We start from the raw sequence: 17,981 nt of genomic DNA, 5'->3' as shown, positions 1-17,981 counted from the left end.
CAGCCATAACATAGGTGCTGAACAAATATAAAATGTACTAATGCCCTGAATGTTTTCCTGCTATAAATACAGCTCACTTAACAAAAGTTGTAGTTCCACGTTAGTGGACAAATGACATTGATATTTTTTCTGTACTTAATTTAGGTGTTTTGTATGGATGCCATTAGTCTTATGCACCAATTTGGGACAATTGTATTCTGTTTAATATTCCAATGAAACTCCACTGTCCAGATATAACAAGTACTGATACCGCTCCAAACAAATCATTTTAATCTCACCAGGGCCAAATGCCAAAGCACATAGCCAATGACTTTCCATTTTTTCTGAGTGAGAATACTGTTTTGCCACTTTTAGCAATATTGCAACAATATCATGGTGGGGGACACTAGCAATAAGCTTCACACATTTGTACCCATGTCGCGAAACAACTTGTGAACAATGCAAGCCCACAGATCTCAGTTTGAGGAGGATATTTACAACTAAAATAACACAGAATATTACAACAGCTATCTGATATGCACAGCCTAATATTAATAACTAGAAACAATACATGAAGAAAATTTGCATCCTGATACCTCCCGGAAACCTTCCAGATGCCTTAAGCAACCTCCAAATTTCTTGGTATTTTCAAGATAGTTTTTTTATCTGTTTCACACTTAAATGAACAAAATGAACCCCCCAAATCTTGACATTTTTTTTGGAAGGTATCCGGGCCAGATCCATAATGGGAAGGTATCCGGAAGGTTTCCGGAAGACGGAAACCTACATTTTTTTTGCTGTGACTGAGATACCATGTCACAATTTAACATGAATACCCCACTCAGACACAATAGACAGACTCCGAGCCAACCAGTCCTTGTTTTAGCCCCTTAATGCCGAGCGCCAGACAGGGTAACAACAAGTAGCATATTTTAACGTCTTTTGGTATGATGCAGCCGGGGATCGAACCCGAATATTCCGCTCTCAAGGCGGACGCTCTATGTAACAAATGGTAGACGTTGACCTTACAATGTTTGAGCAACGTTGACGAACGGTTGGACGCTTTGGCAAGTGGTTTGTGTTGGCCAAACAATGTTGGACCAACAGAGGTATAACGCTGTAAACACAACCATCGAGACTGGTTGGTGCTGTAACGTTGGGCCAACGTTGGCTGAACGTTGCAAGATCCCTTTTTTTAAATAATAGTTTATTATCTGGGAGAATATATAACTGCAACTTCATATGTGAAGAAGTTGTGCTTTATCAAATGCCATTTCGTTTGATTTTATGACACATCATAATGCGTAGCATGGTTGCAACATACTATCCAAGAACACAAACATAACATCAATATTGGAAATTGCCGTGACGTTGGCTATTGACGTTACTTTAACGTTGGCAGAAGCATTAATATAGAACATTGCACCAACGTTGGCACCGCATTACTGTAGAATATTGCACCAACATTGGCACAGCATATAATAAAGAACATTGCACCAACGTTGGCACAGCATTTAATATAGAACATTGCACCAACGTTGGCACAGCATTTAATATAGAACATTGCACCAACATTGGCACAGCATTCATGGAGATCATTGCACCAACGTTGGCACAGTATTAATGTAGAACACTGCACCAACGCTGGCACAGCATTAGTGGAGATCATTGCACTTCGTAAGCACAGCATTAATGTAGAACATTGCATCAACCTTGGCATAGAATTTATGGAGAACTTTGCACCAGCGTTGGCACAGCTTTAATGTGGAACATTGTACCAACGTTGGCATAATATATAATATAGAACACTGCACCAAGGTTGGCACAGCATTAATGGAGATCATTGCACCTACGTTGGCACAGTCTTAATGTAGCACATTGCACCAACGTTAGCACAGCATTAATGGAGATCATTGCACCAACGTTGGCATAGCATATAATAAAGAACATTGCACCAACGTTAGCACATCATTAATGGAGCACATTGCACCAACATTGGCATAGCATATAATATAGAACATTGCACCAACGTTGGCACAGCTTTAATCTAGAACATTGCACCAACGTTGGCACAGCTTTAATGTAAAACATTGCACCAACGTTAGCACAGCATTAATGTAGAACATTGCACCAACGTTGGCACAGCAAATTATCTAGAACACTGCACCAACGTTAGCACAGAATTAATGTAGAACATTGCACCAACGTTAGCACAGCATTAATGTAGGACATTGCACCAACGTTGGCACAGCATATAATAAAGAACATTGCACCAACGTTGGCACAGCATTCATGGAGATCATTGCACCAACGTTGGCACAGCATTAATGGAGATCATTGCACCGACGTTGGCACAGCTTTAATGTAAAACATTGCACCAACGTTGGCACAGAATTAATGTAGGACATTGCACCAACGTTGACACAGGATTAATGTAGAACATTGCACCAAAGTTGGCACAGCATATAATATAGAACACTGCACCAACGTTGGCACAGCTTTAATGTAGAACATTGCACCAACGTTGGCACAGGATTAATGTAGGACATTACACCAACGTTGGCACAGCATTTAATAAAGAACATTGCACCAACGTTGGCACAGCATTTAGTATAGAACATTGCACCAACGTTGGCACAGCATTCATGGAGATCATTGCACCAACGTTGGCACAGCTTTAATGTAGAACATTGCACCAACGTTGGCACAGGATTAATGTAGGACATTACACCAACGTTGGCACAGCATTTAATAAAGAACATTGCACCAACGTTGGCACAGCATTTAGTATAGAACATTGCACCAACGTTGGCACAGCATTCATGGAGATCATTGCACCAACGTTGGCACAGCTTTAATGTAAAACACTGCACCAACGTTGGCACAGAATTAATGTAGGACATTGCACCAACGTTGGCACAGCATATAATATAGAACATTGCACCGGCGTTGGCACAGAATTAATGTGGAACATTGCACCAACGTTGGCACAGCATTAATGTAGAACATTGCACCAACGTTAGCACAGCATTAATATAGAACTCTGCACCAACGGTGGCACAGCTTTAATGGCACAACGTTAGCACAGAATTAATATAGAACATTGACTCACGTTTTCACAGCATATAATATAGAACATTGCACCAACGTTGGCAAAGTATTAATGTAGAACATTGCACCAACGTTTTCACAGCGTTACCATGCTATCTGAAATAGTAGACACTTCAAATCTTTCGCAATATAATCCCTTATTATATTAATAGACTGTTCTATCAAAGAAACAGGGGTGAGACACATGTCATGTGTCTCCAGGAAGATATTGATAGTGTGGATTACCTTGAGTCTTTGAGTACACTAGTTCCGGTGACAGCGTAAAACCATTCACTGACAGTATATTTAGACACAGCATCCTTCTCAACCCTGTAGGCAAGCGGTCCCTCTTTATCATAAAAGACTATTCCAGTCACAGGCTGAACTTGCACTTGGATTGCAAGTTCTTTGGATTCAGAGGCATTTTCTCGAGGAGAAGGAATGAAGAAAACCTCCATGTGGATGGTTTGGTTAGTATTACCATCGTAATCACATGCTAATACTGACTCGGTGATCCTTTCCTTGATCATCAGCGCCACTTTCTGGTGGTCAGTGACGGGTACCTGCTGTCTTTCCAGTAGCTTAGACTTGTATTGATTGAAGGACACGTCTTTTTCTGCTATGCCGAAGAAATATGAACCACCAGATGGATTTTTCGTGAATGCGCTTATATATTGCGGTAGTTTGTGGTCTTCAAACATGAAACCAACGATGTTAGCATCTGTTTCTTCTCCCTCCCTGTAGTATCCTTTAAACTGAATTGATCTACTTTCGTTTAACACTTTTAAGTCTTCAAACTTCCTTTCATCTGGATACAAGTCTGTAAACTGTCTTCTTCGTTTCAGGAAAGTGATCAAAGTTTGATCTGATGGATCTTTTATTCGATCATCCAGGGCGATCTTCGTCTTTGGGTCAGATGTAGTTAAAAACAAACCGCCCTCAACGTACAGGACTATAAAGTCAGTGTATGACTGAACATCCCTTAGTATCTTGTTATCAATATCAGTACATAAGTCCTGTTTTTCATTCACTTTCAATGCTCTTTTCAGCTTTTTTAGTTCTTTCAGTGTCTCTACTTCCTTCAACCTATTCTCCAACAATATATCTAGCATCTCATCTTTGTCATCCAAATCCCGCTGCTGCTTTTCTAGCTGTTCTTTCAGATACTGATGTTCATTTTCTTTCTCTTGTATGCTTTCTTTCAAATGCTTCAACACTTCATCCTTTTCCTTCTTTATCTCTTGCAAACCAATGCAATAATCACTCAAGAGTTGCTTCTTGTAGACATCAGTGAAGAGACTTCCATCTTGAATAAGCTCCTCAAGTTTTTCATCTGCAAATTCGTTAAATGCGCCAGTGAAATTGTCTTGTTGGTCACGCCCTACCAGGTGTATAAGTATATGTCCAGAGTTTGTATTACGAAGGGCAGTAGCTTTTTTCAGCAGTTCATTTACTTTTAGAGCCCTCTTTTCCTTCTTGTCCTTCCTATGTTGAGATTTCGCTGCTAGTCCGTGCAGATAGTTTACATGTATTGCCATACACAAAATATTGGACTGAGTAGAAATTGTTTTGAAGATGGCATGGGCGTCTTTTCCCCTTGGAATGTTAATCCTACAAAGAGACAGGGTCAAACATTGGATACAACATACTAAAAGAAATGTTTCTGACTCTCCTCAACAATCATTCCAGAAGATCTAACATATGCAGCTATGTTGTCAGTATGAAAACCATTGGAGAGGTTTAACTTATTGATATATGTCCCACAATATAATTTGCATAATATATAATAAATGCACAATGACTCATCTTTGTCTTCATCCAAGCAGTAAGTATGCATTGTGAATATACCCAATGCCAGGAGGGTTAAATACAGGGCAGCTTATTTTAACAAATTAACTCATATTATCTATGGATTAGAAAGTGAAACCAGATTCCTTTCCTGGGCTTTTACTTCAACATACATATATTTAATGTCATGCCGAAAAGGAAGTCGATCAAAGCTCGGGAATATCCTTGTCATCACATGTGTGTAATTCAATGATAACGTTCTACAACAAAGAAACTCCTGTAAAACACCCACGTTAAGCATTCCTCGTGGTACTCTTTCTTGTCTGTTACAAGCGTTTTGTCTGCAGGGATATCATCCCCACAGTAAGCACATCTTGACATTTCATCAAGGATAGGTTTTTATTCAATATGGAAGATAGGATTCACTTGTGGGTGATTCTGTTTGCAGTCATACTGAAACAAAAAAAACACACATTTAATAAAAGGAAACATTATATCTATATCTATGTATATATGTATACTCTTCAAAAAAAGAAACGCAAAGCTAGATTTGTGAGGTAGAAAATATATATTTATACGAGGAGCCGTACAAGGTAATGAGCCAAAATCGTCGTTGTTGACGATGTTGTCGACTCATTATGACGCGTCGAACAGGATGTCTTGCTGGTAGACCTGATGCTCTTAAACGCTTTTGTACGGTCTGGTCGGAGATTCTGCGCAGTCCAGGTATTTGGGATACGGTTGAGGTGGCTGTGGTCGTCCTTTCACGTAGCTGGCGCAGTCGGATGTAGCGATCTTGTGCGGGGTGGTTACTCTTGGTCGTCCCGACCTTGGCCAATCACGTGTTGACCCATGCTGTTTAAACCGATCCTACAGCCTTGTGATGGTGCTGTGCACTATATTGAAAACCCTGGCTACAGTTGATCGGGATTCCCCTGCCTGCAAGCGGCCTATGACGTTGTTTCTTTCCACTTTTGTTAATTTTGGCTTGTTGTTGAACTGTCACTGCTCGATTGACGCAATCAAAAACCCTGCATTTCATGGTGCTGCTGCACATGCAGAGCGTGCAGCTGCATGTCCTTTTGTTTTCCGAATCGTACGTATTTCCCGACTAATGGTTTGCTTGTCCTTGTTGTGATCATTTTGATCCTGGAAACGTGTCACTGGCACAACACATTCAACCTCTTCATTTTGCACCTCTTGGTCCGCTAATTTTGCTTTTATGGCCAAAAATATCCATATTGCTTTTCTTTTCTTTTTGAAGAGTATCTTATATCAAAGTTCATATTACATTTGAAAAGAGTATACAAATTATTTTTGTAAGTAATCATGAGAGCCTGCAGAACAAGCTTCAATCTGTTGGTTGTGGGTTCGTGTCCAACATTTTGTCAAGCATTATTATTTGGGATAGTCAAGCATTTAAACTTTTACTGTATCTTCTTGATATGAAATACTGTAGAAGAGGCATTAGATGGGTGGCCCAGTCGCCATAGGCGCAGCCATTCGCTGGTCAGGGATGCGCCCTTTCTTAGTTTGTTAGGGATAGAATACGAACACGTATTGCTTGAACCATGTTTTAAGTTGACAGAGTAAACAAATAACGCAACTAATGTGACTTATTGCAAACAAACAGATGTGGACGGCACGGGTTTCCTCTTTATGTACCGTGTTACAAGTCGAAGCATCCCAATTACCATGACCTGCGTGTTTCCTGTTCGAATCCAAGATTTGTGTAATCCTTAGACAATACCGCATTTAAATACTTTAAGTATTTTCTGTGACATTAAATACTATCAGAATCTATCAATGTTCATACTGAACATTCGGGTGAGATGCCTTATATTCTAAATGCATTTGTTGTCAGTTGCGGTTTATTTAGGCACCGATTGGAACACAAGATGTTACCATTATTTACCCCCTTAACATAAATATAAGATTAACCCTTAGGGATATCCGGTACGGATTTCCATTAACCTGTGCTTATCATAAAAGACGACTTAATGGGTCGGGTGATCGGACTCGCTTATTTGGTTGAGACATGTCATCGTATCCCAACTGCATGGATCGATACTCATGTCAATCACTAATGTTAGACTCGATTATTTACAGACCTCCGTCTCATAGCTGGAATACTGCTATAGTGCGGCGTTAAACAACACATATTAAACTATAGTACCTTGGGCTTCAGGGGTAGAGTAGGTTCCCCGGTAGTCAATGCGTGTCAAAATGATTTTGAAGAAGTGGTCACCCATTGTGACCTGGCTGATCTTTTTTCGACATGGGTGGAACGTTGATCATACTGTTAACAATTGGTCTGTCTGGCACAAACTCGATTATTTACAGACCTCTATGTCATAGCTGATTTAAGATTGTGGCAAACAAAATATTTTTAGTATTATCAATGATTCAAAACGACTTGCACATTATAAGAATATTAAGTCATTGCTGACTGTTGACTATCTACATTCCCTCTAACAATCTCGGATATTACCGTAAACCTAGGTTCACGAATATGCCTTGAAGTGTAATACGAGAAGTATTGTTTCTTGATAGCAACTGATATTTTGTTATTGTGAATTATTCACGATATACGGATTTTCCATTGGACGAGTGGCGGATCACATGCCCACGAAACTGAATCACACGTTTTACACATCCAAACTATCGATTCGATCCCTGTCTAGACTGATAAGTAACATTCTAGGGCAATCTATGTATAAACTTCAGTATATAACTTGACACATCTTTATAATCATCGTTCAGTGTGTGTTTGTTTGTTTATTTGTTTGTTTGTTGTTTAACGCCACAAGCAACCATATTCAAGCTATATGACGGCTGTCTGGAAACAATCGAGTCTGGACAGAAAATTCAGTTATTGATATCATGAGTATCGATCCACCTGACTGGGATACGATGACATGCATCAACCAAGTCAGCGAGCCTGACCACGCGATCCCGTTAGTTGGCCCTTACGACAAGAAATGTCGCCTTTTGCAAGCATGGGTTGCTGAAGACCTGTTCTACCCCGGATGTTCACGGGTCTCACCGTTCAATGATCGGCCAGTTGATAAATGTTGACGAACACCTGTAATCATCACAGGTTCAAAAACAACTTCCTAAATCTCTCCCGTTACGTTTATCGTGTCGGCCATTGTGACGTCCTGTACTCGATGTAAATGTATTACTACGCGCTGTCATTGTGACTGACTTACTGAGATAGTTCTTAACAGACCTGTCCCATCAAATGAGGATATTATTTGAATCTATTTGTTGTATATCCAAACTACAAAAGATGTTACTGTAGAGCAAGTGGAGTATAATACAGTTCATGTCACCTCTCCTTTTGAGTAACTATATTTTTCCGCGCTGCAGCTGGTTGTTATATGGCTGTCAGTGTAAACATGAAGTCATGCACACGAAATTAAGTAGTGTATAGGACTACATCCTTCGAGGTTTGTCACATTCTCTATGAAGGTTCATACTCCAATGAACTCTGACAAAGTGAAAGTCAATTCTTAAATATTTAAACAGGTCTCTCTTTTATCGCGTTTGGTTCACTATGATCCACTATATCTTAGTTCATGGCTCAGTGCGGTGTTATTATGCGCTTTATGCAATGGGTCATCGCCAGATGAGGTGTATGCGATATAAGGTGTAGGCCAGATGAGGGCAAGCCATCTCGTTATGGTAGGGTAATGTCACACACAATATTCAGAGATTTTAGTTTGCAATAATTGAAGCAAGTTGTGCATAGAGGCAGTTGGGTGAATTCTCAAAATATTTTAAATTCATAACATTACACCTCTAATCTTGTTTAGTTATGTGACTATTCGGGGTTTTTCTTCACACTCGCTTCGCCAGATTATAAAACATGGGTTTAGGTGTATTTCAATTAGTATCAATTCAAGCTGTGGGGTTTTTCAACTCAGCAACCTCAGAAATATTTTTCAGGTTAGATTACTTTAGGGATTTCCTCATAACCACCTCAAAACGGATTACCTAAAAATACACAATCTCATAATACATAAACCAAAACCAGTTTTTTTTTCATTTATGTGAAATAATTACTGGTGCTATTTATATTTTTTAGATAACATACAGCACGATCTCCTTTGTCTATTTGTGTGTTATATTTTCTTTCTATTTTGTGAAAACATAAATATTTAAGAATGTGGATTAATCCCTGTATTCATTTCGTAATTTTCTACTATAATGAAAGATAACGAGCCAGCGAATTGTGAGTCAGCAAATTCGTAAAGAGCATCAAAAGCCCTGTCGCAATATGTTTTTTTGTGTCGATCTAATCTAACAGATCAAACTGGCAAACCCAGCTGAGGGCTATTTAATTCACTCGCCATCAACCAGACACATCATTCAATGACGTGTTTGAAACGTAAAAATATAAGTTACGCTTTTCGCGAACACCTGGAGTCAGCACTGATTTTCAGTCATCCATTCGTGTAAATTTCACCACTGTTTTACCCAATGGAAACTGTTTGGACAGATAATCGAGAGTGACGTTTCCCTGGCGTTGGCGTTTTATATTTACATTACAATCTTAACGGGAAAATATTCATCTTGAATATCTGATCAATTATTTTATGTTGAATTTCCCCTTCCAATGAGAACGCTATTATTAGGGTACATATTCCTCAATATATTGCACTGATGTAGTTTCAACTCATGCTTGATGTCACGCATAGTGTCAAAAAACGTTTCACAACGATGCGACTTCCGCATCTTCCCTTGTTTTTTCCGTGTATCAAACACATTGTCATGCGCGTTCTTATTTATCCACGGTCATTTGTAATGGATCACAACATAGGGAAATAATTTGCGCCCCCACAGATTATTTCAAACCATGAATGTGACAAGTAACGTTATAGACACTGTTTCAATGGGGAATTAACTCAATTTAAAAAAAACCCAATAAAGTACAATGGTAACTAGAAAGCCCCTGCCAAACCGTCAAGCAACTACCCTGTTTCTGGAGCGCAACACAGTCAATGGGTTAACACACGTTCGACAAAAGGTAGCACGTGACTCTGTAGAGAAGGATACAGTCACAGTGACCTTACCGGTACACATCACGTGACCTGGCAAAACATTTCTTGTGATAAACACAAGACGAAATAAACCGAAATACTTTGAGAGAGAGTTTGATCATAAAGCAGTCGTGTCCTACCCGCAGTGGTTCACGCGGGTGTCCTAATGCCCTTCTCCCTTACACCATATACGTAAGACCCGTGAAGATCCGGGGTAGAATAGGTCTTCAGCAACCCATGCTTGCCGTAAAAGTGGACTATGCTTGTTGTAAGAGGCGACTAACGGGATAGGGTGGTCAGGCTCGCTGACTTGGTTGATGCATGTCATCGATCCCAATTGCGTGGATCGATGCTCATGATGTAAATCACTGGATTGTCTGGTCCAGACTCGATTATTTACAGACCGCCGTCATATAGCTGGAATATTGCTGAGTGCGACGTTAAACAATAAACAAACAAAATGTTGTATATTATTTTTAACTACTATTTGTAAAACATTATCATTTTTCAGATTTGCAACAACGCTATAGAGATATGAAGAAATTGTCGGTAAAGCAATGTTTGTGATATATGTGATTAAATCAGTTGCTAGCCTTCAGTTACAACATTGAGGCCCTCAGACAAGCTTTCAAAATGTTTCATGGTAGACATGTGGAGGACATTTCCTAATTTGACGCATCAGTGACAAGTATGATGTCCGATGTTTCGCCTGTGTGTGGTACTTGAGAATGAGTAGGATAACAGTAGAACTTGTAGAAGGAAATAGCGAAAAAAACAGCCATACACACATACCTCATATCTACATTTTACTCCGGCATTTCATGAAGCGGGGAGCTTGAACAGTCACACATGAGTCACATGGTGTACAATGGTCAAACTATTTCCGTATTCCTGTCTGACCTACATGTAGGGGCGGTAGGTTATTTAAAGAGCGTAACTTCCGTGTCTGTTTTGAAGAAGTTATGTCACGGGTAACGTCAGCACAGTTTATCGGTAACGTTGATGTGCTTGTGTACAGGACATTATACTGGTCACGGTAGCTAGTTGTGGATCAATCCTCAATAAAGGTTCACGACATTCAAACGTTTTTTAAACAATTTTGTTTGTAATTACCATTACATTACGTCCGTTTTGTTGAATAAAAAACCTTCATGACCTATTGAATATTTTTTACATTGTTACTTGTACTCGTTTTTGTGTGTTTTCATTTTGCTGTGTGTTCTATTTATGTGTACTCCACTTGATATTCTCACGATCTTACCAAACTGAGAAAGACATGTTTTACTGACTGACTGCACTGACTCCCGGACGTTTCCGGACGCCCCGGACGTTTCCGGGCGTTAAATAGTAGAGTGTGGTTGTAATGGTGTGACGGTTTAGTGTACCTGCTTACAAATGATTGATAAAGGAGTTGATGCTCATTATATTTAGGACGATTCTCCTGAATTTCCTGAAAAGTCCTTGTCTGGCCTCGAAAGGGTATCTCCATGGTATTATGCTTAATGCACACCGTGTTAAGAGGCTAGGGCCTGGGGTTGCAACTCCGGAGCTGACTTCATGGAGCAAGGGTGCCATTGAATCACAAACAATAATAGGACGATGTGATACACGGGACCGCACACCTGAAGATGAGAACCCCAGGTCAAACTGACAGTCCAACACACCGTCAGTTAGCATTACCGTTAGGAAATACAGTCTACAAGGATGTGACATGTCCTACTGACTAGCAATTAACACACAGTAGCCTTGTACTTTAAAAATTTTAATCAACAAATGGACAATAAACCCATATATGGTTGCCTTACACAGTGTCTCAAATTCACAAAACGGGGCATTTTTTACCATATCTTTTACAATATCCAAACCGAGTCTGGAAAAGAGCCACGACGAGTTAAAGACTGTATTAAGCTTATCTGTTAGTTGAAACGCTGAACCCTGCCAAGCTTACAGTGTTGTATTCAGAATTAACGCTGTCAGAGTTACCTATAGATATCAACTTACATACAAATAATACCTGATACATTATGCTCCACTAAACAATGTGCAACTAAACTATATTGTTGGTCACAAGTCCAATCGTTACGTTATGTGTTCATAACGTCCTTGCTGCTGTATGAGAAATGAACCTGTGAAGGAGAAGTGGTGGAATTGTTTGAATGTTTGTACTACATTTTCTTCAATAGCAATAGACATAGAAACTGAACTCACATTTTAAGAAATTGTGTTTTCCTTTCCGATTCCGTTACAGATTTACGGTATTGTGCCTTCTGGCGTTGACACTATAGGAACACAGCGACGACCGACAATTTCAAAGTGAGGTGTGGATATGAAAATAAAATCCCACTCCGTAACTGCTCCATTAGCATGGCGATAGATGTCGATGTTGACAGGTCACGCGATATGTACCGGTTAGGTCACTGTGACACAAGACACGAGCTACCTTTTGTTAATATTGTGTTAACTCAAGGACTGTGTCGCGACTATTGTCGCCACATAAGCAGAATAGTTGCATGCCCAGTTCGGTACGGGCCCAGTTAGGTAATTACCCCTGGATGTGAAGTCAGACCAAACGACATATTTTAATTGATAGAATCACACGTTTTACACATCCAAACTAGCGATTCGATCCCTGTCTAGACTGACAAGTAACATTCTAGAGCAATCTATGTATAAACCTCAGTATATAACTTGACACATCTTTATAATCATCGTTCAGTGTTTGCTTGTTGTTTAACGCCGCACTTGGCAATATTCAACCTATATGACATCGGTCTTTAAATAATCGAGTCTGGGCCAGACAGTCCAGTGATTGACATCATGAGCATCGGTCCACACAATTGGGATCCGATGACATGTATCAACCAAGTCAGCGAGTCTGACCATCCGATCCCGTTAGCCGTCTCTTACGACAAGCATAATCGCCTTTTACGGCAAGCGTGGCCGACTCGTCTAAGGCGCCGCGATTCGCTGCGCAGAGTTGCGTCCCTTACGCACTCCAGAAACCTATGTATTGTGGGTTTCCTATCGCGGTTCACCCCGATTATGTTTCAAGGTTTGTCAGCACCATACCCGTGCTCGTGGGTTTCACAGAAGTGGTAAACACCTGAGACCTGCTTAACTTGGGGCTTTCCTCCCACATTAAGCTGACACGCCGCGATATAACTGGATTACGTTTAAAAGCGGCGTTAAAACCCAACTCACACACACTCACAGAAAAGGGAACAGTAACTTGAATCATTACACCTGTTTTAAATCATTCATTCTTACTGAAAAATATCTTTTGGATATACATTTTAAGAAATTCCGAACAGCACTATCCCGTTTCAGATGTAGTTCTCATGACCTTCTAATAGAAAAAGGTAGACATTTAGCGATACCAAGGGAAAACAGATTGTGTAAATATTGTACTTGCCATGAGATAGAAGATGAATACCATTTTTTGCTAGTCTGTCCATTGTATGCAAATATCAGAAAAGAATACAAACATACATATTTTTATCTAAGTCCTAGAATAGACAAATTTTATATCCTCATGTCATCTCAAAATAGAACAGTCACAAAATATCTTGTATATATACCATGCAATAAACATCAGATCCTCTGCATTATATATGTGATATTTAGTTACGATATATGTAATTCCTATTGCACCCATTGCTACTGTATGTATATATTACTATTGGTGTATGGCCTTTTCAGTACTTGAAATAAAGATTGATTGATTGATTGATTGATTGAATAAAAGAGGAGGACACAATACAATAATATATTTACATTACTTTCTCCTTGATGGCCAATAAACGTGAAATCCCCCTCTGCGTCTGATCCTGACCTACCATTTTGTACATGCATGTTCATGTTTACACACAGATCGAGTAACTGTTTACCTTGGATATTAATAATACCGGACTTTCTTGAAAGAGCAAAGCCATCATATTCATCGTTTAACGCATCAATTGGGTCATAACCGACGGAGTCATCTTCTATAAAACCTTGTTCTGATCCTATACGAGCATTCACAGCACCAAAAATGGTATTACTGTACATGAACCTGGATATTAATTACGCAGTGTATGCAGTTTTGTCTCTGAGAGTGAGTGAGTGAGTTAAAATTTAACGCCGCATCGGCATTATTTCAGCTATATAGCGACGAGACCAAGTTGATATACGCACAACTTATTCATGAATACAAAGTTATTTTAAACATATGTCTCTAAGAATTCTATACTAGTGCAGTCTCGCATATTAGCTGCTGCTGTTGCAGTATTATATCAGCCACATATACAAAATCCAGTATAATTGGAGGCCTTGGCAGTACGTTTGTAAGATAGAAAACACAATCTGTCCATTCACTGTGTAGTCGGGTGGACTTCCTTATACATATGTTCAAATGTTCAAAATGTGTGGTATTTTTGGCCCAAGTTTCTATGAAGGTAATGATGTCGAAGGTTTTATAAAAGAAATATTTTTTTGAGTTTTGAATAAAGCTTATTTACATTCCATGATATGAAGGATAATAATATTTCCGGAATATATCTATCATCTTGTTTGGATTTAGTAGTGGACCTGCACGTATCTTAACTATGATGATGGATTGCCCGTGCTACTGTCACGCCAGATTGTCTCTCGGGGTGGCCGTCACCACGTCGTCTTCTTGCTCTGGGGTCCCGGATGTGGGAAGCTTCATCAAGTTGGGTCGGCGAGGGGAGTGGCATGCTGGAGGGGGTATCGTCACTTTTCCATCGGGACCTTCGTTGTCTTTTTTCAATTGTATTTATAACTCACAATATTCACCAGCAGCTTGTCGTTTTAATCGTTTTATCCTTACATTATATTCACTGATAGGTAGGGCAATGTTTTTCCATTTATCTTTAGATTGTAGCCATTCATCTTCAGAGCACTTCCTTTAAAACCAGCTTTGCAGTCACAAACTTATGCCATACTTTGACGCACACATTCTAAACCTACCAGATGTCTTTCTTTAAAAAAATACTCTGATACTGAGGGCCGTGTCTTTTCCGGGAACACTGAATAACCGTTGTTCAAGTGTCTGCCGAGGGAAATTGTCAATTCGATCTTCTGCGGATCGCTGGTGGTCGGAGAATACGAAGTCTTCAACTGGTACCGGTTGCACATGAAGACACTAGTTGCCAGCATGTTAACCTTCCCTTCGTCAAGAATGTCTTCTCTTTAGTCCAGCCAAAATAGAACTTCATAATACCAGCCTAGTACGGCAAGGGTGGAAACTGGACTTTTGTAGTCAGTTTGCCTCGGGAAGATGCATAAGTACTGGACAACAGTAAGTACTAACGTTATCATAAATAAACAATCATCAGAGATCTGAGATAACATGTATTTTTACTAGTTTATGCATCTATGTTTCAACTTGGAATTTATGGGACCAGGGTGCAACCTGTTTTTGTTTTGTGCAACTGGGTTTCCATGTCAACTGGTGCAAGTTAGGTCAAGTTTAATACCTACATGTATATCAAACCCTGATTGCACACAAGAAACTTAAAGGGAAAATCTATACATTTTATAACTCAAGTTGCAATTAAGCTATATCATGGTATTAATTTGAACATGCTTAAAACATGCTTGTGCATGTAACACTACACCTTCATTTTCTTATCTGGTAATCAGCCAATACTTCGACCCCAATTACAGATATTGCTGCAGTATTCTCTGTGTTCAGGTTCAGTGGGAGTGAGGTGTGTGCTTACTAGGACAATGAATGAATAATGCCCTCCTTGTATTGAGCTGGTTTAACTTTTGTATTCTTTGTCAGAGCTCCAGATAACTTTTTGAGCAATTGAGTTTTTACTTTTGGGTTTCTATTTTAATTTGGTTATTACATTTTTCATTGGGTAATTAATATTTTTTTACTCATCTATTCATCACTACTGGGTTTCTCCCAAACTAAGTGTACGTTTCAAGATTTAAAAAAAAAGAAAAATGTTTTAGATATATATATAACCGTTCTAAATACATGGGCTTGACATGGAAAGTAAATTAGCTCGTAACTGAGTTTCAGAAATTAGATCCTTCGTACACATGCCGAGAAAAATTAATTGGGTATATATACGCATGCTGTTTTTATAAATATGAGTTGTTCATTTAATGCATGCGTTTCTGTACGCCAGTTAATTGAGCGTAATTGGGTTTTGAACATTTGGGGGGGGGGGGGGGGGGGGGGGGGTATTTTACGCTGCCTATCTGTAGCTCTGATTTGAGTTTTTTGTACGTCAGTATTCTTACACGAAGCTATGTTCTAGGTTTGGTGTGAGGGTGGTCTACCCTGGCTAGCAGCATGACAGCGAAGAGTTATGCCCGGAGCATCGAACTACCAACAGAGAGCATATTTAGGAACCTCAAACATGCTCGGAGATTTCCTATTGATATACATGTAGGTAAACCGGGTCACTGGCCCAAGTTATAACACTTTGAAAAATATGTTCAAAGAATTATAAACTATTTTGAAACCTGGCTACAAAAAGAAGAAAAAGTTTACTGTTGACTATGTTAAAAATGTATTTTTGTACAGCTACTAAAACAGTACAGATATGTCAATGTGTAAGGTAGTGATAGCCAGCGCTTACAGTCAAAGGGAGATAACTCTAGACACCCGAAGTGATGACAAATGTGAGTAAAATAAAATTATAACAAGGAATTCCGTATATAATTAAAGTTGTAAATCACTTTTTCGAGTAACCTATTATTTTAAAAGGTTTAGTTTCATTGACGTTTGAACTATCCGAAACATTCTCTGATGTTAAATTTTACAAGCGCTAGGTTAAATGAAGTTCCCAGCTTTGTCATTTTTGTAAGTGCCCATGGGGCTTATGGCAAGTATGGTATAAAGTTTGATATGAATGTGTTGACAGGAGGCTCCCTAGCTAAGCTGTACTACTGCTCTACAGTCAGCAGGAGGACATCCATGGTGTTTGATGAACCAGAGCAGGTCAGCATCTTTCATATCTTCAATAAGCATCTAAAATCCATGCTCTTCCTTAAGAAACTGATTCTTATTGGTGATGAAAAGATGGCCATATCTTTACATCAATGCATGTTGAGTGAGATGTTCACCCCAGAGCTTGCATAGCAGAAATTGACACACAAGTTGCCGACCAAAACCAAAATTACAGAATAATGAACATTTTCAATGGTATAACAGAATTTTATACTGTACATTCAATATGATATAGATTCCTTTCTAAACATTTTACTCATTAAAAAAAAAATGCAATAAAAGCAAGAAACAAAATTTCTTATACTTCCTGGAAAACAGGTCCAACTGTGCCTCAGAATTTGAAGAAACTTGTAAAGAGTCTTCCGGGGACAAACAGTTGCTGATATATTCAATCTCATTAAAATCATATCTTAGCTCTCGCTGCCTCTAAACAAAGATCTGAGGACATCCCATTATGGCTCACGTCAGAACAAATCAAACCGCCGACTCTTTCTTCACATGGTCTACAGTGAGTGAGTGTGAGTGAGTGAGTATGGTTTTACGCCGCCTTTAGCAATATTCCTGCTATATCACGGCGGGGTACACCAGAAATGGGCTTCACACATTGTACCCATGTCGGGAATCGCACCCGGGTCTTCGACGTGACGAGCGAACGCTTTAACCACAAGGCTACCCGACCGCCCCTGGTCTACATTGACGTGATCGACAGCTTTAACAGGATCTAACGAGTAACTGATACCTAGCAATTAATCACATCACAAATGAGTTTTGTGGAGTGTATGATCAGATAAGGTTGCTAATATCTCGTGCTGGTCACAACTGCTGACTAAAATGGGGATCTGGGGTCAGGTTCTGTGACTTGACTGTTGTGTGTCACTGTGTTCTGATGGCGTGGGTCAGTGCCAGTGATACATCTTGAGTACATTCGTGACCAACTCGTGTTATTCCGGGACAAGCCGAATAGCGACTCGTGCCCTTCTCATGGCCATTTTTGCGACTAGGTTCCGTCTTAGCGAAAACGGGCATACCTAAAACAATTGTCAGGTATATTGTATATATTTCAGATGCAAGTTAAAGGACATCGGGACGTGCGGCATTATACAGTATGA

At 39.5% G+C, this 17,981-nt stretch overlaps 1 protein-coding gene across 2 annotated transcripts in view; it reads right to left on the bottom strand.

Annotated features, from left to right (window-relative positions):
- LOC124130348 overlaps positions 1-12,305 on the bottom strand; it is a 73,855-nt gene extending 61,550 nt beyond the window's left edge. For both annotated transcript variants that reach the window (XM_048390616.1, XM_048390617.1), the window contains exons 1-3: positions 12,111-12,305; positions 5,150-5,310; positions 3,316-4,680 (exon numbers count right to left, since the gene is read on the bottom strand). The gene's annotated coding sequence lies outside the window, so the exon portion shown is untranslated. The remainder of the gene's footprint in view (positions 1-3,315; positions 4,681-5,149; positions 5,311-12,110) is intronic.
- Positions 12,306-17,981: the final 5,676 nt, after the last annotated feature.

Source organism: Haliotis rufescens, unplaced genomic scaffold (genome assembly GCF_023055435.1).
Source record: "Haliotis rufescens isolate VD_foot unplaced genomic scaffold, xgHalRufe1.0.p SCAF_9, whole genome shotgun sequence".
Lineage (NCBI taxonomy): Eukaryota > Metazoa > Mollusca > Gastropoda > Lepetellida > Haliotidae > Haliotis > Haliotis rufescens.
This window is presented reverse-complemented; position numbering and strand designations above follow the sequence as displayed.